At 45.3% G+C, this 22,978-nt stretch overlaps 1 protein-coding gene across 1 annotated transcript in view; it reads left to right on the forward strand.

Moving 5' to 3' along the window:
- Positions 1 to 13,071: 13,071 nt before the first annotated feature.
- The window catches only part of CCDC65 (coiled-coil domain containing 65), a 56,689-nt gene continuing 46,782 nt past the window's right edge, over positions 13,072 to 22,978 (forward strand). The window contains exon 1 of the mRNA XM_069758340.1: positions 13,072 to 13,145. The gene's annotated coding sequence lies outside the window, so the exon portion shown is untranslated. The remainder of the gene's footprint in view (positions 13,146 to 22,978) is intronic.

Raw genomic sequence — 22,978 nt, forward strand, 5'->3', positions numbered from 1 at the left:
CTCTGCCTGATCCACTGAATTAGGTTCATCGTACAGCAATCCGAGCGCCAGGAAAAACGCATCGATATTACTCATTGCAGGATCTCCTGGCGCAAGAGAAAATGCCCAGTCCTGAGGGTCGCCGCGCAAAAAAGAAATAACAATCAAAACCTGTTGAACTGCATCACCAGAGGAGCGAGGTTTCAAGGCCAGAAATAATTTACAATTATTTTTGAAACTCAGAAACTTAGTTCTATCTCCAAAAAACAAATCAGGAATAGGAATTCTTGGTTCTAACATAGATTTCTGATCAATAGTGTCTTGAATCTTTTGTACTCTTGCCGAGAGCTGATCCACAGATGAAGACAGATTTCTTATGTCCATCGCTACACCTGTGTACTGAACCACCCAAATGTCTAGGGGAAAAAAAAGGCAAAACACAGTGCAAAGAAAAAAAAATGGTCTCAGAACTTCTTTTTTCCCTCTATTGAGAATCATTAGTACTTTTGGCTTCCTGTACTGTTATGAAAGGCAATTCAGTACCACAATGGACATAGCGGTCAGAGCACATACAGTGATCTGACAATAACCCAAAATCATAGAACGAGCTCTGAGACGTGGGAACTCTGCAGTCCGCAATCCCTAATCCTCTCCAAACAACACTAGAGGCAGCCGTGGATTGCGCCTAACTCTGCCTATGCAACTCGGCACAGCCTGAGAAACTAACTAGCCTGAAGATAGAAAATAAGCCTACCTTGCCTCAGAGAAATACCCCAAAGGAAAAGGCAGCCCCCCACATATAATGACTGTGAGTTGAGATGAAAAGACAAACGTAGAGATGAAATAGATTCAGCAAAGTGAGGCCCGACTTTCTTAACAGAGCGAGGACAGAAAAAGTAACTTTGCGGTCTACACAAAACCCTAAAGAAAACCACGCAAAGGGGGCAAAAAGACCCTCCGTACCGAACTAACGGCACGGAGGTACACCCTTTGCGTCCCAGAGCTTCCAGCAAAAAATTAGACAAGCTGGACAGAAAAAATAGCAAACAAATAGCAAAGAAGAACTTAGCTATGCAGAGCAGCAGGCCACAGGAATGATCCAGGGAAAAGCAAGTCCAACACTGGAACATTGACAGGAAGCCAGGATCAAAGCATTAGGTGGAGTTAAGTAGAGAAGCACCTAACGACCTCACCAGATCACCTGAGGGAGGAAACTCAGAAGCCGCAGTACCACTTCCCTCCACCAACATAAGCTCACAGAGAGAATCAGCCGAAGTACCACTTGTGACCACAGGAGGGAGCTTTGCCACAGAATTCACAACAGGGATGGTCTTTGTCACGGGCCCCTGTATCGGAGGCTGTCATCCGGCCCTGGGTCCATGAAGGGGGATCTGCAGCTCGGCCTTTTTCCTCAGAAGTCCAACCTGTCTCCAACATCGCCATGTCCCTGGGTGGCTCTCACTTCCATTTTTCAGCGGAGGGCCCTTTTTCTACACCTGGGCAGGCTGGCTGGCTGGATTGAAAGTGTTATAAAGAGGCAGAATTAGCAGGAAAAAGAGGTGTGGGCTGAATTGCGCCAACCCGGAGGGGGCGCTCTGGCTGGTCAATGCACCTGCTAGAATATAGGGACATTGACAGAGGGTACGGATTTATCCATGAAGATGGACTGATGCTAAAATCTAGGTGAACGCGGCATCAGTGAAGTTCGGGAAGCCCTTACAAGAAGGGGACCGGGTTTCATTTTTTAAGGAGGACTCCTCCCATGGGTACTACGCGATCGCGGTCACCCTGTACAGGGAAGATGACATGGGACTTTTTCCGGGCCAGGAGCAAGCTCAGTTAGCACCAGACATACATGCCTTGTGCAGGCATGTACTACGGAGGACAGAGAATGAACTTCAATCCAATATTGCAGCCAGCATGCAGCCAGCGGGTAAGGAAAGGGTGAATCAAACACCCGAAAACCCCGCCCCTATGGCTGAAGATTGTTCCCTCCAAATTCAAGTGACAGAGTCCCTTTAAGGAGCTGAAACTCCTAAACCCTTCATCCAATTTTAATGTGTGTGGATACCCTCAAATGAAAGCAGAAAGTCTGAACTTCAACTGCATCTGAATTGTTTTGTTTAAAATTAATTGTGGTAATGTCTATAACCAAAACTAGAAAAATGTTGTCTCTGTCCAAATATATATGGACCTAACTGTATGTCCATGGTAAATGTTTGTATAATGTTATGCCATTACAAGTGCTGCTGTGTATACATATGACCTTCATGTATATGTTGTTATAGGGAAAGAGCAGTGCAAGGCAACACTGCACCATGCAACGTTAAGAAAGCAGTGAAGCCCAGCTTTTAGGGGGGTCCTTAGGACCGAAGAGCTGTATGAAGAATAATATTAATCTTTATATAGCGCCAACATATTCCGCAGCGCTTTACAGTTTAACAGTTTCAAACACAACAGTCATAAGTAACAACGTTAACAATTCAATATTTAAAGCAAAATAAGATGACCCTGCTTGTGAGAGCTTACAATCTACAATGAGGTGGGGGAGATACAAAGTACAGGTGTGTATTTACAATGATGTATTTACAATGATGGTCCAGCCATTTTCAGGGGGTAGGGGATAGTTGGCAGTAGTGAATGGGCTATATACACACACAAGCATAAAATGACTTTGATTAGTGACCGTGATAGGCCGCTCTGAACAAATGTGTTTTGAGGGAGCGCCTAAAACTATGCAAATTGTGGATGGGCCTAATATTTGGGAAAGAGTATTCCAGGGGATTGGCACAGCATGGGAGAAGTCTTGGAGTTGGGAGTGGGAGGTACGGATCAGTGCAGAGGTTAGTCGAAAGTTCTTTACAGAGTGCAGCGATAGGCTAGGCAGATAGACAGAAATGAGGGAGGAGATGTAAGGGTGTGCCGCACTGTGGAGAGCTTTGTCGATGAGAACAAGTTCTTTGAATTGGATTCTATAATGAATGGGCATGTCTGAATACCGAATAGCTAAATGGACAACCCTGGCTGCTGCATTAAGGATAGACTGGAGAGGGGAAAGTCGAGTGAGGGGGAGGGAGGCCAATTAATAGGGCGTTACAGTAGTCCAGGCGGGAATGGAACAAGGCGACAGTGAGGGTTTTTGTTGTTTCAATGGTGAGAAAACGACGGATTCTAGAGATGTTCTTTAGGTGTAAACGGCACGAGCGGGCAAGAGATTGTACAGTATAAGGGATGTCAGGGTGCGATGGAGTGGGAGTCCTCAGCCATGACTACCGCCCCAGCTGACCCCTACACTGTCACGCTGACATCGGACAGCACGATCCCGCAGTGCTCTGACCAACAGTCTTAGGCTATGTGCACATGTTAACCTACAAGAGAAAAAAGTAAACGAAAACCCTGATGTAACTAAGTAAAAAAGAAAAAGTGCATTTAAATAACACAGAGTTTTTAGTAATACTGTTTTTTGATAAAAAAATAGCACAAAAGCCATCCCACCTCGTCACGGTAACTCTGATCGGAACAGTCCTACACTGTCTAATATTAAAACCTTACATTGTGTCAATGTTGACCTCAGTGTGAATAAGGGCAGACAAAAGGACTGGGCCCAACCAGTGAAACACTAGACTGGGGAAGCCTTATATAGTCTCTAGCTCAGAAACAGGGAGGCCACACCCCGGCTTGCACAGAATGCAACAATACAGAGGAAAAAAAAACAACACAAAATTGAGCTTAAATTGAGTTGGTATACATGTTGCGGATTTTTTTGTGGATCCGTGTTTTTTCGCTGCGGAATTGCACCAAATCTGCAAGCGGTAGGTCAATGTTAATCAATGGGAATCCAGAATTGGTTTGCACATCCTGCGGAAAATTCCACACTTATTCATAGCGTTTTATTTTCGGCAGCATGTCAATTCTTTTTGCGGACCTGCAGGGTTTCTCCACCCATTAACTTTCATTAAGTCAGCCAAATCCGCAGCTAAACCACAGGCGTAAAAAGGTTTGCGGATTTGCTGCGGATCTGCGTGCCAAAAACGCTGCGGAAAGGGAGGAGGAAGAGTGTGTGGGTGGAGAATATGTGCAGGTCTGTCTGTGTGTGCTGGTGTCTGCGGCTGCCTGTCTGTACGGCTGTCTGCGGGTGTCTGTGTGTGTTGCCAGGCTTCGTCTTATGGGACTACTACTCCCATCTGGCTATATCTGCTGTCACATATAACAGTGACAGCATGAGTCAATGATGGGACAGTAGTCTCATCATCCAGCGACTGTGTTAAATTGTAAAACAAAACATTCATACTCACCAAACACCTAATCCCCAACACGTGTCTCCTGCAACAAAAATAAAATAATATACTCCCTGTCCGCCGCAGTCCATTTAATGAGGATCCCACGACAATCTCACGTGTAGAACAGTCACATAGAGAGATATGACCTCCCTACCTGGCCTCCGGTGATACACTGACAGGAGCTAATCCCTCCCGTAGTGTATTGCTGCAATGCCGTGAGAGTTCACCGCTGCGTGAGATCGTTCTACACTCGAGATCGTCGTTGGACACTCAGTAGATGGACTACGGTGGACAGAGAGTATTTATGTTGGTTTATTATTTTATTTTTGTTGCAGGAGTTCGAGGGAGTCGGGGATTAGGCGATGCAGTAAGTTTCGTAAATTAAGATTCAATAAAAGAGTCTGTGTGATTATTTCAAATAAAGGACTTTATTCTGGCTGAGTCTTTATTTACCATATAACTATAGGATTAGTACTGGATAGGTGTCTTAATGACACTTCTCCAATACCTATCCGTGGGCTTGATATGACCGGATAATACAAAGGTGACATCAAACCCACAAATATTTCCCCACTTGCTACTGCTACAGGGTAAGTGGGAAGAGTGAGGCTAAGCGCCAGAATTGGCGCATCTATAAGATGCACCTTTTCTCGGGCAGCTGAGAGCTGATGTCTTTAGCCTGGGGAGTTTCACTATACATGGCCCCTTCCCAGGCTATTAATATCAGCCAGCAACTGTCTGCCTAGCCTTTGTTGGTTCGATTTTATAGGGGTTCCCCTGTAAACTAGCCAGTAAAGGCTAAGCAAACATCTGCGAGCTGATATTAATAGCCTGGGAACCTTGATGGCTATTGGCTCCTTCCCAGAATATTAACATCAGCACACAGCTTTCCCTCTGCTGCTTATGAAAATTACGGGGGAGCCCACACAATTAAAAAAATAAACATATTGTGTTTCACGCAAAGTGTATGTGTGTCTTTTATTTAACTCTTTATGTTCCATTTTATTAATGATGGTATCTGGCTGACACATGCATATATAAAGCACTGGCAAAAATTAAGAGACCATACAAAATTTTCAGTATGTCTGATTTTTCTTTTTATAGGTATATTATTGAGTAAAATGTAAAAAAAAAATTGTTATTCTATAAACTACTGAAAACATGTCTTCGAAGTTTCAAGCAATACATTTTGTATTTATTTTCTGAAAATGAGAAATGGTCAAAATAACAAAAAAATGCATTGCTTGCAGACCTCAAATAATGCAAAACAAACAAAACAAAACAAGTTCATAATCATTTAGAAACAACAGTACTAATGTTTTAACTCAGAAGAGTTCAGAAATCAATATTTTGTGGAATAACCATCATTTTTATTCACAGCTTTCATGCGTCTTGGCATGCTTTCCACCAGTCATTCACTCTGCTTTTGAGTGACCTTATGCCACTCCTGGTACAAAAATGTAAGCAGTTCTTCTTTGTTTGATGGCTTGTGACTATCCATCTTCCTCTTGATTACATTCCAGAGGTTTTCACTAGGGTTCAGGTCTGGAGATTGGGCTGGCCATGACAGGGAATTGATGTGGTGATGCTTCATCCACACCTTGATTGACCTAGCTGTGTGACATGGCGCATTGTCCTGCTGGAAAAACCAGTCATCAGAGTTGGGGAACATTGTCTGAGCAGCAGGAAAGTTAGAAAGATAGAACAAAAATGATATATGATATTACCAAAAAGTATCAAGGACAAAAGGTATACTCCAAAGCATAAATGTGTACACAGAAAAAAAAGAGAGTACAAAAAACCCGTTTAAATGATCAAAAAAGATCTTATTTATTTAAATTACATCACATCATCATATTCCAAAAGAAAAATATTTACATGGACCAAAGAATTCAAAAGGTGAAAGACACGAACAGTCAAAGGTCAAAAGCAAACACAAATTGTTTATGGACTGGGAAATTAATCCCCGTTGGACACCAATACATATTACACTTTTAGGGTCCCACAGTACACTGGCAACAATAATAAAACCGTCAAAGCAGAAAAATGTCATAAATTGAGGTTGCCATTAGTGTTATATTTGTATTTGGGGCACCACACGACTGTGAATCAATAAAGTGTCATAGTGCCATCAGATTGGATCTTTACCCATATACAGTAAGTCCTTGTGCGAAAATGAACCACGCAGCCCCAGTCAGTTTATTCTGTAGAGTAAAAGAACAATTTACATTTTACTCAGAAATATACCTATAAAGAGAAAAATCAGACAAACTGAACATTTTGCAGTGGTCTCTTTATTTTTGCCAGAACATTCACTTATATTTGACGTGTGTAAACATTATATTTGAACATGGTATGTAATGATATTATGGTCTTCAATGGAGAATGAAATAGAAGAGGTTGGACAAGGAAATGACATCACAATTCTTTTTTTTTTGTTAAATAATCCTTATTTAGCTTACAAATCCGCAGAGAAAACCACGTGAAAATCCGCATCAAAACCGCGCGTATTTTCAACGTCTTTTCTGCCAAGAGGAAGAATCAGCATAGATTTTTCCAACAGGAAATCTGCACGTGCGCACATAGCCGTACCTGCGGTTGTGTTACCGCCGATAAGAACCACTGCACCGATGTTTCATCTGTGTGACAGCGCGGGAAACACCATAGGAAGCCGGTGAACTGCAAAACAAAACTCAGAAAACAAACAAACATTTTTACACCTGCGCTTTTGCTGCGGATTTGACTGACTTCATTTACCCCTTTACCCCCAAGGGTGGTTTGCACGTTATGGACCGGGCCAATTTTTACAATTCTGACCACTATCCCTTTATGAGGTTATAACTCTGGAACGCTTCAACGGATCCCGGTGATTCTGACATTGTTTTCTCATGACATATTGTACTTCATGATAGTGGTAACATTTCTTTGATATTACCTGCGTTTATTTGTGAAAAAAACGGCAATTTGGCGAAAATTTCGCAATTTTCCAACTTTGAATTTTTATGCAATTAAATCACAAAATACTTAATCAGTAACATTTCCCACATGTCTACTTTACATCAGCACAATTTTGGAACCAAAATTTTTTTTTGTTAGGGAGTTATAAGGGTTAAAAGTTGACCAGCAATTTCTCATTTTTACAGCACCATTTTTTTAGGGACCACATCTCATTTGAAGTCATTTTGAGGGGTCTATATGATAGAAAATACCCAAGTGTGACACCATTCTAAAACTGCACCCCTCAAGGTGCTCAAAACCATATTCAAGAAGTTTATTAACCCTTCTGGTGCTTCACAGGAATTTTTGGAATGTTTAAATAAAAATGAACATTTAACTTTTTTTCACAAAAAATTTACTTCGGCTCCAATTTGTTTTATTTTACCAAGGGTAACAGGAGAAAATGGACCCCAAAAATTGTTGTACAATTTGCCTTAGTACACCGATACCCCATATGTGGGGGTAAACCACTGTTTGGGCGCATGGGAGAGGTCGGAAGGGAAGGAGCACCGTTTTGACTTTTCAATGCAAAATTGACAGGAATTGAGATGGGACGCCATGTTGCGTTTGGAGAGCCACTGATGTGCCTAAACATTGAAACCCCCCACGAGTGACACCATTTTGGAAAGTAGACCCCCTAAGGAACTTATCTAGAGGTGTGGTGAGCATTTCAACCCACCAAGTGCTTCACAGAAGTTTATAATGCAGAACCGTAAAAATAAAAAATTATATTTTTTCACAAAAATTATCTTTTCGCCCCCAATTTTTTATTTTCCCAAGGGTAAAAGAAGAAATTGGACCCCAAAATTTGTTGTACAATTTGTCCATAGTACGCTGATACCCCATATGTGGGGGTAAACCACTGTTTGGGCACATGGGAGAGCTCGGAAAAGGAGCGCCGTTTGACTTTTCAATGCAAAATTGACAGGAATTGAGATGGGACGCCATGTTGCGTTTCGAGAGCCACTGATGTGCCTAAACATTGAAACCCCCCACAAGTGAATCCATTATGGAAAGTAGACCCCTTAAGGAACTTATCTAGAGGTGTGGTGAGCACTTTGACCCACCAAGTGCTTCACAGAAGTTTATAATGCAGAACCGTAAAAATAAAAAATCATATTTTTTCACAAAAATTATCTTTTCGCCCCCAATTTTTTATTTTCCCAAGGGTAAGAGAAGAAATTGGACCCCAAAATTTGTCCAATTTGTCCTGAGTACGCTGATACCCCACATGTGGGGGTAAACCACTGTTTGGGCGCATGGGAGAGCTCGGAAGGGAAGGAGCGCCGTTTGACTTTTCAATGCAAAATTGACAGGAATTGAGATGGGACGCCATGTTGCATTTGGAGAGCCACTGATGTGCCTAAACATTGAAACCCCCCACAATTGACACCATTTTGGAAAGTAGACCCCTAAGGAACTTATCTAGATGTGTGGTGAGTGCTTTGACCCACCAAGGGCTTCACAGAAGTTTATAATGCAGAGCCGTAAAAATAAAACAAAAATTTTTTCCCACAAAAATTATTTTTTAGCCCCCAGGTTTGTATTTTCCCAAGGGTAACAGGAGAAATTGGACCCAAAAATGTGTTGTCCAATTTGTCCTGAGTGCGCTGATACCCCATATGTGGGGGGGGGGGGGAACTACTGTTTGGGCGCATGGGAGGGCTCGGAAGGGAGGGAGCGCCATTTGGAATGCAGACTTAGATGGAATGGTCTGCAGGTGTCACATTGCGTTTGCAGAGCCCCTAATGTACCTAAACAGTAGAAACCCCCCACAAGTGACACCATTTTAGAAAGTAGACCCCCTAAGGAACTTATCTAAATGTGTGGTGAGCGCTTTGACCCACCAAGGGCTTCACAGAAGTTTATAATGCAGAGCCGTAAAAATAAAACAAAAATTTTTTCCCACAAAAATTATTTTTTAGCCCCCAGTTTTGTATTTTCCCGAGGGTAAAAGGAGAAATTGGACCCCAAAATTTGTTGTCTAATTTGTCCTGAGTGCGCTGATACCCCATATGTGGGGGGAACCACCGTTTGGACACATGGGAGGGCTCGGAAGGGAAGGAGTGCCATTTGGAATGCAGACCCCCTATTTATCTAGATGTGTTTTGAGCGCTTTGACCCACCAAGGGCTTCACAGAAGTTTATAATGCAGAGCCGTAAAAATAAAACAAATTTTTCCCCACAAAAATTATTTTTTAGCCCCCAGTTTTGTATTTTCCCGAGGGTAACAGGAGAAATTGGACCCCCAAATTTGTTGTTCAATTTGTCCTGAGTACGCTGATACCCCATATGTGGGGGGAACCACTGTTTGGCCGCATGGGAGGGCTCGGAAGGGAAGGAGCGCCATTTGGAATGCAGACTTAGATGGATTGGTCTGCAGGCGTCACATTGCGTTTGCAGAGCCCCTAATGTACCTAAACAGAAGAAACCCCCCACAAGTGACCCCATATTGGAAAGTAGACCCCCCAAGGAACTTATCTAGATGTGTTGTGAGAACTTTGAGCCCCCAAGTGTTTCACTACAGTTAGCGCTCCCGTGCCTAGCTGCAGTGATCGCCGCTACCTCCTTCCTCTACCCAGATTAAAAGTTGTCCCAACATTGCGCAGATACGCCTGGGCATTACGCAAACATAGCATCACCGAGATCCTTATCCCTGCACTCCCTATACGCTCTAAAACTCTCTAAACAAGCGAGTATGATGAAGGCTCTGGTGGAGCCGAAACGTCTCTTATCGCTTTTTTGAAATATTCTGTTATGCTCCCTGAACACATTGAATAAATTTGTTAATATTTTGGCATCAAATTCCCTGTGAGAGTGCGGTGAAATTTATATTTAGCTATCTACGAGACCATTTGGTCCGTTACACCTGCACCCCAATTCTCTGATAGAGTGCACACTATATCCGTTACTAATCCTAACCCTACTCCCAACCGTAAATGTAATCTAAACCCTAACCGTAACTTTAGCCCCAACCCTAACTGTAGCCTTAACCCTAGCCCCAACCCTAACCCTAACCCTAGCCCTAGCCTTAACCCTAATGGGAAAACAGAAATAAATACATTTTTTTATTTTTTCCTAACTAAGGGGGTGATGAAGGGGGGTTTGATTTACTTTTATAGTGGGTTATTTAGCGGATTTTTATGATTGGCAGCCGTCACACACTGAAAGACGCTTTTTATTGCAAAAAATATTTTTTGCGTTACCACATTTTGAGAGCTATAATTTTTCCATATTTTGGTCCACAGAGTCATGTGAGGTCTTGTTTTTTGCGGGACGAGTTGGCGATTTTATTGGTAACATTTTCAGGCACGTGATATTTTTTGATCTCTTTTTATTCCGATTTTTGTGAGGCAGAATGACCAAAAACCAGCTATTCATGAATTTCTTTTGGGGGAGGCGTTTATACCGTTCCGCGTTTGGTAAAATTGATAAAGCAGTTTTATTCTTCAGGTCAGTACGATTACAGCGATACCTCATTTATATCTTTTTTTATGTTTTGGCGCTTTTATACGATAAAAACTATTTGATAGAAAAAATAATTATTTTTGCATCGCATTATTCTCAGGACTATAACTTTTTTATTTTTTTGCTGATGATACTGTATGGCGGCTCGTTTTTTGCAGGACAAGATGACATTTTCAGCGGTACCATGGTTATTTATATCTGTCTTTTTGATCGCGTGTTATTCCACTTTTTGTTCGGCGGTATGAGAATAAAGCGTTGTTTTTTGCCTCGCTTTTTTTCTCTTACGGTGTTTACTGAAGGGGTTAACTAGTGGGACAGTTTTATAGGTTGGGTCGTTACGGACACGGCGATACTAAATATGTGTACTTTTATTGTTTTTTTTTTTAAATTTAGATAAAGAAATGTATTTATGGGAATTATATATATTTTTTTTCATTATTTAGGATTTTTTTTTTTTTTTTACAGATTTGGAAAAAATTTTTTTAACTTTGTCCCAGGGGGGGACATCACAGGTCGGTGATCTGACAGTTTGCACAGCACTCTGTCAGATCACCGATCTGACTTGCAGCACTGCAGGCTTACCAAGTGCCTGCTCTGAGCAGGCGCAGTGAAGCCACCTCCCTCCCTGCAGGACCCGGATCCGCGGCCATCTTGGATCCGGGCCTGCTGCAAGGAGGGAGGTAGGAGACCCTCCCAGCAATGCGATCACATTGCGTTGCTGCAGGGATCACAGGGAAGCCCGCAGGGAGCCCCCTCCCTGTGCGATGCTTCCCTATACCGCCGGCACACCACGATCATGTTTGATCGCGGTGTGCCGGGGGTTAATGTGCCGGGGGCGGTCCATGACCACTCCTGGCACATAGTGCCGGATGTCAGCTGCGATAGGCAGCTGACACTTGGCCGCGCTCCCCCCATGAGTGTGGCTGATCGCGTATGACGTACTATCCCGTCGGTGGGCATACAGGCCCACCCCACCTCGACGGGATAGTACGTCAGATGTCAGAAAGGGGTTAAAGTCAATGGGTGAAAAAATCTGCAGAAACGCCCTTGTCATTGAATTAAGGCTATGTGCACACGTTGCAGATTTCCTGCAGATCTGCAGCTTTTTTTTCCGCGCAGAAACGCTGCAGATCTGCAAGTGATTTACAGTACAATGTAAATCAATGGCAAAAAAATGCTGTGCTGATGGTGCGGAAAAATCTGCACGGAAAATGCAGCAGATTCAAAAAAGGAGCATGTCAATTCTTTTTGAAGATCTGCTGCGCTTCTGCACCCATTCCATAATAGAAATCTGCCAGGGGGGAAAAAGGGAAGAAATCCGCACAAAAATCTGCAACGTGTGCACAGACCAAAAAAAGGAGCAGATTCTGACCTGAATTTTCTGCCAAGAAATTCAGAATCTGCACAGGAAATTCCACAGTCCGCTATGTGCACACGTAGGAAATGTGGTGCAGAATTTTCTGCACTAAATCTGCATCTGCAGATTTGATGCAGTTTCTATGCAGTTTCTGTGCAGTTTCTGTGCAGTTTTTGTGCAGTTTCTGTGCAGTTTCTATGCAGTTTCTGTGCAGTTTCTGTGCAGTTTCTATGCAGTTTCTGTGCAGTTCTGTGCAGTTTCTGTGCAGTACAATGTAAATCAATGTGAAAAGAAAAAAGCTGTGCACATGGTGAAGAAAAATCTGCTGCAGAAACGCTGCAGAACTGCACAAAAGAAGCGACGTGCACTTCTTTGAAATCTGCAGCGTTTCTGCACAGATTTTTCTGCACCATGTGCACAGCTTTTTTCTTTTCACATTGATTTACATTGTACTGTAAATCACAGTGCAGTTCTGCAGCGTTTCTGCTGCAGAAAAATCTGCTGCAGTTCTGCACTAAATCTGCATCGTGTGCACATACCCTTAAAGGCAACGTGTGCACATAGCCTAAAGGATTCCATAGCGTTTTTTGCCCATTTCCGCACAGAAAACCACTGTGAAAACGCATAATAACGCACTGTGTGCACATCGCCTTCGGAGACGCAAGTCCCTGCAATATGTCACCTGTCCAATGTATTGGAGGCGGTGATTTCGCACAAAAGCCGGCAGAAGACATGTGCTCTGTCACTGAACGTGTGCACATGCCATCAGCAGCACACAGAGCACAGCTGCGCTGAACTAATAAATCCCCCTGTAATTTGTGCTCCACACCTCCGGCCATGCCCGCCCTCCTCGGGAGTTCCCGGAGCGCCCCGCCCCCTCCACTGTCCGTGTACGTACTGTAGCATCGATCTCAGCAGTCATTGCATCACGTGATAAATAAAATGCCGCCTCCTGTTACACCACGTGACCTGAGTATCCGCCCCCTCCGTATTCTCCGCCCCTAGAAGTAGAATGCTGTGTTGCTAGGAGACGGAAGAAACTTGGCAGAAAGCGTTTTGGACAGGTATGAGGGGCGACTAGAGGCAGCGCGGTGTCAGACGGTCCTAGTCACGGTGACAGCAGCTGCGCCGCTCCCGGGACGGTGGTGCCGCTAGATCTCTGGTCTGTGTTAGCGCTGGTCCCGTTGTTACTGGTTAGATACACATCAGTGGGGCCGCGCATGGCTGCTGTCCTAGGGAGCACGACCTGTCATTAGAGGGGATTCCACCAGTGACATCAATGTGATGTTTAACCGATGAACGGGGGTCCCAGGTCCTCTTCTTATTAGCAGCAGCACATGAGTGATCACTCACTGCGGTCAGTGGGGTGGTCTCATCGCTGTGGTCAGTGGGGTGGTCTCATCGCTGCGGTCAGTGGGGTGGTCTCATCACTGCGGTCAGTGGGGTGGTCTCATCGCTGTGGTCAGTGGGGTGGTCTCATCGCTGCGGTCAGTGGGGTGGTCTCATCACTGCGGTCAGTGGGGTGGTCTCATCACTGCGGTCAGTGGGGTGGTCTCATCGCTGTGGTCAGTGGGGTGGTCTCATCGCTGCGGTCAGTGGGGTGGTCTCATCACTGCGGTCAGTGGGGTGGTCTCATCGCTGTGGTCAGTGGGGTGGTCTCATCGCTGCGGTCAGTGGGGTGGTCTCATCACTGCGGTCAGTGGGGTGGTCTCATCACTGCGGTCAGTGGGGTGGTCTCATCACTGCGGTCAGTGGGGTGGTCTCATCACTGCGGTCAGTGGGGTGGTCTCATCACTGCGGTCAGTGGGGTGGTCTCATCGCTGCGGTCAGTGGGGTGGTCTCATCGCTGCGGTCAGTGGGGTGGTCTCATCGCTGCGGTCAGTGGGGTGGTCTCATCGCTGCGGTCAGTGGGGTGGTCTCATCGCTGCGGTCAGTGGGGTGGTCTCATCGCTGCGGTCAGTGGGGTGGTCTCATCGCTGCGGTCAGTGGGGTGGTCTCATCGCTGCGGTCAGTGGGGTGGTCTCATCGCTGCGGTCAGTGGGGTGGTCTCATCGCTGCGGTCAGTGGGGTGGTCTCATCGCTGCGGTCAGTGGGGTGGTCTCATCGCTGCGGTCAGTGGGGTGGTCTCATCGCTGCGGTCAGTGGGGTGGTCTCATCGCTGCGGTCAGTGGGGTGGTCTCATCACTGCGGTCAGTGGGGTGGTCTCATCGCTGCGGTCAGTGGGGTGGTCTCATCATTGCGGTCAGTTGGGTGGTCTCATCGCTGTGGTCAGTGGGGTGGTCTCGTCGCTGTGGTCAGTGGGGTGATCTCGTCGCTGTGGTCAGTTGGGTGGTCTCGTCGCTGCGGTCAGTGGGGTGGTCTCGTCGCTGCGGTCAGTGGGGTGGTCTCGTCGCTGCGGTCAGTTGGGTGGTCTCGTCGCTGCGGTCAGTGGGGTGGTCTCGTCGCTGCGGTCAGTGGGGTGATCTCGTCGCTGTGGTCAGTGGGGTGATCTCGTCGCTGTGGTCAGTTGGGTGGTCTCGTCGCTGCGGTCAGTGGGGTGGTCTCGTCGCTGTGGTCAGTGGGGTGATCTCGTCGCTGTGGTCAGTGGGGTGGTCTCGTCGCTGTGGTCAGTGGGGTGGTCTCGTCGCTGCGGTCAGTGGGGTGGTCTCATCGCTGTGGTCAGTGGGGTGGTCTCATCGCTGCGGTCAGTGGGGTGGTCTCATCGCTGTGGTCAGTGGGGTGATCTCGTCGCTGCGGTCAGTTGGGTGGTCTCATCGCTGCGGTCAGTGGGGTGATCTCATCGCTGTGGTCAGTGGGGTGGTCTCATCGCTGCGGTCAGTGGGGTGGTCTCATCGCTGCGGTCAGTGGGGTGATCTCGTCGCTGTGGTCAGTTGGGTGGTCTCATCGCTGCGGTCAGTTGGGTGGTCTCATCGCTGCGGTCAGTGGGGTGATCTCGTCGCTGTGGTCAGTTGGGTGGTCTCATCGCTGTGGTCAGTGGGGTGGTCTCATCACTGGGTGGGGTGGTCTCATCGCTGCGGTCAGTGGAGGTCTTATTGCTGCGGCCCCAGAAATCTAACATCACATGCCCTGTGGATGTTGATTGGGGGAAATCTATGTGTTGTGGAGGATGTTTTGTTTTATTGCTCCATTACATTTTAACTGAGTAACACTAACTCTTTTTTTAATACTCTTGACCACGATGGAAAGCTCTGTTCTTTGCCTCTCCCTTTTTTGGGGTGTATTGCTGCGGAATATGTTGGTGCTATATAAATAAAGATTATTATTAAAGCATTTTCCTTCATCACTGTAAAAAAAACCCACATCTACGTGGCTTCTAAACCACGGCTTTAACCTGTTCAGACTTCAGTTGCATTGATATTTAAACATACTCATTTGGAGCAGATGATGGCAGTGCAAGGTCCAGCGCCTGTGTCCTCCTCGGAGTGTTGTACTTATCAGAATAATTGCTGATTGCCATAAGTGTTTACACAGGACGATGCCTCTGCGAACAATTACTTTTTGAGCTGCACAAAAAATAATTTCACCTGATGAAAATATCAAATGTGGTACTGGTCCGTCATATGCCGCCTCCCTGACTTTGGTGCAGGCTCGTAGGCCAAACCTGCATCTTTCCCGCAGATGATGGCTGAATTATTATGATTTGCTGATATAGCGCCATCATATTCTGCAGCACCTTACAGACATTGTCATCACTGTCCCCATTCAGCCATCATCTGCCTCTATCTATTTAACCTGTTTAATGCTGCTGTCAATCTCTGATAGCTGCATTCAACATGTCCCACTTGGATTTTACCCCAAGTTCCAGGGCATCACTTGATAAAAGGAATGATGTCATTCAAAAGTACAACTTGTCGTCCATATAGCTATGGGGGACTCACAATTAAAAAAAAAAATTACTGCTCTTGGAAGATGGGAAGGAAAAAACTGACTGGGGAAAGCAGGGGATAGGAATTAGATGCATTTTTTTTAAAGGTATAAAGACACTTCCCTTACGACCTCCTTCACATGTCCGTGTTTCCGATCCATGTGGCATCCGTTTTATTCACAGATATCACACCTACCCATTGTAATCTAGTAATGTCCTTGTGAACCACACTTTTTTTCCCAGCAGCACGGATGACAAGGGTCAAAACTAGTCTATGGGTCCAGGAAAAACACGTTGCGCACACGAATGGTATTCATATGCTGTCCGTGTGCCGTCCATGTGCCATCCGTGTGCTGTAAGTGTTTAGCATTGCCAAGTATAAGAGAAGCTTTGTCATTTCATTCTTTCTTTATCCATGCTGGAAAACCACTGATGGCACACTGATCCAAAACACTGATAACACCGGCGCTGTTTTCTCCAGTCACCTTCCACGACAGCATCATCGGAGGATGTCTCCCAGCCCTAATGGGGGACAGGAAACAGAAGAGGTTAAATACCCCTCCCCTTCCTACAACCTTCAGGGTTTTTCCTGTCCCCTATGGGGCATGAAGAGGTTTTCGATGGTGCTACCGTTGCCGGCGATCTGGAGCACCCCACGTTAACTTTTAATGCTGGGCATCTGAGGTCGGGTGCTCCGCTCTCCTCCTCTGGTGGCTGCTCCCTTCTCCACGTGTATCGTGTGACTCAGGACCTTCCCGCCCCTCCTGCCCTCCCTCAAGAGGTAAAGCGGGGCGGTGATGTGCGGCCTGGGTCCTCCTGTAGCTCGCCGGCATCCCACTCCTCCGTGCTGCTGATTCCATGGGTTCACGCGCACTGGAAGTGACATTGGCCCCAACTTCCGGTTCACTTCCTGTGCATTCCACGCTTGAACGCACGTGCAGGTGCTGGGTCCTTCGAATTCAGTAGCCATGTGGGGCATACTCTTTGCGTTCCCCTCATTCTACCTGGAGGGGAGGAACACAGAATGACACTGGGGGGGAGGCTTTGCTTAAAATCCTGGTCGAGGATGCCGCCAGGTAAGACTCATTGTCTATGTTCCCCTGTGACTGTGGACACACTGACCTGGACGGTGACAAACCCTCCCTATCTGCATCTGCGGAACCCAGCATTCCCCCTCCTACTGTAAGTAGTGGGTGATGGTTCCCTGCTATCCAGGTACATGTAGCCCATGGGTTACTTAGTATACCTTCGCTCTCTCTTGTTAGGGAGGAAAGGTCCCTGCCCTGAAGGATAAGATGAACCACAAGTGTGGAGCCTTGCACGGATGAGGTGTTACGTACGGAGCAGCCCTCCCTGCTGGATAGCATCAAAACCCTCATAAAACAGGAAGTCCAATCCTCTATGGCTACTTTTTCCCAGTCCCCAGTACCACAACCGCCTCCACCTAAGAAAAGGAAGATGACACCTGTGGAATCTGACTCAGCCTCGGGCAAAATTCGTACCTCAGGTTTGGAGGATTTTTGGGAGAATGAGGGTTCCACTTCCACCCCTAAATCAGAAAATAAGAAATATTACTTTTCTTCCGAAGATATGGAAGAACTAATTAGTATGGTGAGAGGCACCATGGAGGCTGAGGAGGAGGAAGTAAGACACTCTCTACAAGAAGAGATGTTTGGGGGGCTGAAACCTAGAGATCAGAAGGGGTTTCCTATACATGACAATGTACAGAGCCTTATCATTCAGGAGTGGGGCCTCCCTGTAACATAGTAACATAGTAACATAGTTAGTAAGGCCGAAAAAAGACATTTGTCCATCCAGTTCAGCCTATATTCCATTATAATAAATACCCAGATCTACGTCCTTCTACAGAACCTAATAATTGTATGATACAATATTGTTCTGCTCCAGGAAGACATCCAGGCCTCTCTTGAACCCCTCGACTGAGTTCGCCATCACCACCTCCTCAGGCAAGCAATTCCAGATTCTCACTGCCCTAACAGTAAAGAATCCTCTTCTATGTTGGTGGAAAAACCTTCTCTCCTCCAGACGCAAAGAATGCCCCCTTGTGCCCGTCACCTTCCTTGGTATAAACAGATCCTCAGCGAGATATTTGTATTGTCCCCTTATATACTTATACATGGTTATTAGATCGCCCCTCAGTCGTCTTTTTTCTAGACTAAATAATCCTAATTTCGCTAATCTATCTGGGTATTGTAGTTCTCCCATCCCCTTTATTAATTTTGTTGCCCTCCTTTGTACTCTCTCTAGTTCCATTATATCCTTCCTGAGCACCGGTGCCCAAAACTGGACACAGTACTCCATGTGCGATCTAACTAGGGATTTGTACAGAGGCAGTATAATGCTCTCATCATGTGTATCCAGACCTCTTTTAATGCACCCCATGATCCTGTTTGCCTTGGCAGCTGCTGCCTGGCACTGGCTGCTCCAGGTAAGTTTATCATTAACTAGGATCCCCAAGTCCTTCTCCCTGTCAGATTTACCCAGTGGTTTCCCGTTCAGTGTGTAATGGTGATATTGATTCCCTCTTCCCATGTGTATAACCTTACATTTATCATTGTTAAACCTCATCTGCCACCTTTCAGCCCAAGTTTCCAACTTATCCAGATCCATCTGTAGCAGAATACTATCTTCTCTTGTATTAACTGCTTTACATAGTTTTGTATCATCTGCAAATATCGATATTTTACTGTGTAAACCTTCTACCAGATCATTAATGAATATGTTGAAGAGAACAGGTCCCAATACTGACCCCTGCGGTACCCCACTGGTCACAGCGACCCAGTTAGAGACTATACCATTTATAACCACCCTCTGCTTTCTATCACTAAGCCAGTTACTAACCCATTTACACACATTTTCCCCCAGACCAAGCATTCTCATTTTGTGTACCAACCTCTTGTGCGGCACGGTATCAAACGCTTTGGAAAAATCGAGATATACCACGTCCAATGACTCACCGTGGTCCAGCCTATAGCTTACCTCTTCATAAAAACTGATTAGATTGGTTTGACAGGAGCGATTTCTCATAAACCCATGCTGATATGGAGTTAAACAGTTATTCTCATTGAGATAATCCAGAATAACATCCCTCAGAAACCCTTCAAATATTTTACCAACAATAGAGGTTAGACTTACTGGCCTATAATTTCCAGGTTCACTTTTAGAGCCCTTTTTGAATATTGGCACCACATTTGCTATGCGCCAGTCCTGCGGAACAGACCCTGTCGCTATAGAGTCACTAAAAATAAGAAATAATGGTTTATCTATTACATTACTTAGTTCTCTTAGTACTTGTGGGTGTATGCCATCCGGACCCGGAGATTTATCTATTTTAATCTTATTTAGCCGGTTTCGCACCTCTTCTTGGGTTAGATTGGTGACTCTTAATATAGGGTTTTCATTGTTTCTTGGGATTTCACCTAGCATTTCATTTTCCACCGTGAATACCGTGGAGAAGAAGGTGTTTAATATGTTAGCTTTTTCCTCGTCATCTACAACCATTCTTTCCTCACTATTTTTTAAGGGGCCTACATTTTCAGTTTTTATTCTTTTACTATTGATATAGTTGAAGAACAGTTTGGGATTAGTTTTACTCTCCTTAGCAATGTGCTTCTCTGTTTCCTTTTTGGCAGCTTTAATTAGTTTTTTAGATAAAGTATTTTTCTCCCTATAGTTTTTTTAGAGCTTCAATGGTGCCATCCTGCTTTAGTAGTGCAAATGCTTTCTTTTTACTGTTAATTGCCTGTCTTACTTCTTTGTTTAGCCACATTGGGTTTTTCCTATTTCTAGTCCTTTTATTCCCACAAGGTATAAACCGCTTACACTGCCTATTTAGGATGTTCTTAAACATTTCCCATTTATTATCTGTATTCTCATTTCTGAGGATATTGTCCCAGTCTACCAGATTAAGGGCATCTCTAAGCTGTTCAAACTTTGCCTTCCTAAAGTTCAATGTTTTTGTGACTCCCTGACAAGTCCCCCTAGTGAAAGACAGGTGAAACTGCACAATATTGTGGTCGCTATTTCCTAAATGCCCGACCACCTGCAGATTTGTTATTCTGTCAGGTCTATTAGATAGTATTAGGTCTAAAAGTGCTGCTCCTCTGGTTGGATTCTGCACCAATTGTGAAAGATAATTTTTCTTGGTTATTAGCAGAAACCTGTTGCCTTTATGGGTTTCACAGGTTTCTGTTTCCCAGTTAATATCCGGGTAGTTAAAGTCCCCCATAACCAGGACCTCATTATGGGTTGCAGCTTCATCTATCTGCTTTAGAAGTAGACTTTCCATGCTTTCTGTTATATTTGGGGGTTTGTAACAGACCCCAATGAGAATTTTGTTACCATTTTTCCCTCCATGAATTTCAACCCATATGGACTCGACATCCTCATTCCCTTCGCTAATATCCTCCCTTAAAGTGGACTTTAGACAAGACTTTACATAGAGACAAACCCCTCCTCCTCTCCGATTTTTTACGATCCTTTCTAAACAGACTGTAACCCTGTAAGTTAACTGCCCAGTCATAGCTTTCATCTAACCATGTCTCGGTTATTCCCACTATGTCAAAGTTACCTGTAGATATTTCTGCTTCTAGTTCTTCCATCTTGTTTGTCAGGCTTCTGGCGTTTGCGAGCATGCAGTTCAGAGGATTTTGTTTTGTTCCAATCTCCTCACTGTGGATTGTTTTAGAAATGTTCTTACCTCCCTTCTGAGTATGTTTTCCTGGGTCGTCTTTGTTCAAGTCTAATGTTTTTCTTCCCGTCCCCTCTTCTTCTAGTTTAACGCCCTCCTGATGAGTGTAGCGAGTCTTCTGGCGAATGTGTGTTTCCCAGGTTTGTTGAGGTGTAGTCCGTCTCTGGCGAGGAGTCCATCATACCAGTAATTCACACCGTGGTCCAGGAATCCAAATCCTTGTTGTCTGCACCATCGTCTTAGCCAGTTGTTTGCATCAAGGATCCTGTTCCATCTCCTGGTGCCATGCCCGTCTACTGGAAGGATAGAAGAAAAAACTACCTGTGCATCCAGTTCCTTTACTTTCTTCCCCAACTCTTCAAAGTCCTTGCAGATTGTCGGTAGGTCCTTCCTTGCCGTGTCATTGGTGCCAACATGTATCAGAAGAAATGGGTGGACGTCCTTGGAGCTGAAGAGCTTTGGTATCCTATCGGTCACATCCTTGATCATTGCACCTGGAAGGCAGCATACTTCTCTTGCAGTTATGTCCGGTCTGCAGATGGCTGCTTCTGTGCCTCTCAGTAGTGAGTCTCCCACCACCACCACTCTTCGTTGCTTCTTGGCTGTACTTTTTGCTGTCACTTGTTGCTGTGTGCCCTTTTCTTTTTTGCTTGCTGGTATTGCTTCATTCTTAGGTGTGCCATCTTCATCCTCTACAAAGATTTGATATCGGTTCTTCAGTTGTGTGGTTGGTGATTTCTCCATGGTCTTCTTGCTTCTTTTGGTCACATGCTTCCACTCATCTGCTTTTGGAGGTCCTCTGACACTTTTTGCACCTTCTGTGACCAGTAGAGATGCTTCTGTTCTGTCTAGAAAGTCTTCATTCTCTTTGATGAGTTTCAAAGTTGCTATTCTTTCTTCCAGACCCCGCACCTTTTCTTCTAAAAGGGCCACTAGTCTACACTTCTGACAGGTGAAATTGGATTCTTCTTCTGGTCGATCTGTGAACATGTAGCACATGCTGCAGCTCACCATGTAGGTTGTCACATCTGCCATGTTGCTCCTAGATCCTGCTGACTTGCTGTGTGTTTTCCTTCTTGTGTAATCTACTCAGCCAAGCTCTCTTGCAATAATGTCCTACCGCGCGGTTTGGTGATGCTTTCGAAGCAGCTGGTCCTGGCTGTACCCAACGATCTTCTAGCTTAGGGAGACTTCGCTTCTCCCAGAAGGCACCTGGAATATGCAAATTAGCCTCCTGAAGCTTGAATCCCTGGTTTGGTGATGCTTTCGAAGCAGCTGGTCCCGGCTGTACCCAACGATCTTCTAGCTTAGGGAGACTTCGCTTCTCCCAGAAGGCACCTGGAATATGCAAATTAGACTCCTGAAGCTTGAATCCCTGTAAAAGGTCTTAGTGTCCCTTTAGAGCTAAAAAATCGTTTCCCCCGGACGGGGATGGTTCCTTATGGGAAATCCCTAAGGTGGATGTGCAGGTGTCTAGGGTAGCCAAAAAGACGGCTCTTCCCTTTGAGGATTCTTCCCAGCTCAAACATCCTATAGATCGGAAAATCGAGAGCTTGTTAAGGAAATCCTGGGACACCTCCACCAATCTGCTTAAAACGAACGTGGATTCAACATGCGTCGCCAGGTCTCTATTCTACTGGCTACGCACGTTGGAAGTTCACCTTACTCAAGGTACTTCTACAGAGGAGATACTGGACTCCCTTTCCCCTCCTACAGAAGGCAACGGGGTTCCTGGCTGACGCTTCTTCTGAGTCCATCCAGGTGGCGGCGAGATCTGCTGTCCTCGCCAATTCATCCAGGAGAGCACTATGGCTAAAGTCTTGGGTAGGTGAATTTACTTCCAAATCTAAGCTGTGCGCTATTCCCTTTCAAAGCCACTATGTATTCGGCTCAGTCCTGGACGAGATCCTAGATAAGGCTATGGACAAAAAGAAATTCCTTCCCGAGCAGAAAAGTTCTAGGAAGCGTTGTTTTCGCCCTCCCCCGGGACTAACCCTCAGTAGAAAAATCCAAAGTAACATTCATCAGCTTGCATAGAGCACGCCAGAATCGAGAAGTGAACTGTACTCCTCTATCAGAGACTATGTGTAGAGGAAAACCGTGAATCCGGAAGATGTAAGCTATGAAGATTCTTGCCAACTCTGGAGCAGAAGGTAAACCAGGCAAAGGGACAAAATGAGCCACCTTGGAAAATCGATCCACGACTACAAAAATGACCGAATGTCCAGAAGAGCGAGGAAGATCAGTATTAAAATCCATGGCGATGTGTTGCCAGGGAGCCGAAGGAAATGGAAGTGGATGCAAGAGACCGTAGCGTAAAT

The sequence above is a fragment of the Ranitomeya imitator genome, chromosome 3 (genome assembly GCF_032444005.1).
Source record: "Ranitomeya imitator isolate aRanImi1 chromosome 3, aRanImi1.pri, whole genome shotgun sequence".
NCBI lineage: Eukaryota > Metazoa > Chordata > Amphibia > Anura > Dendrobatidae > Ranitomeya > Ranitomeya imitator.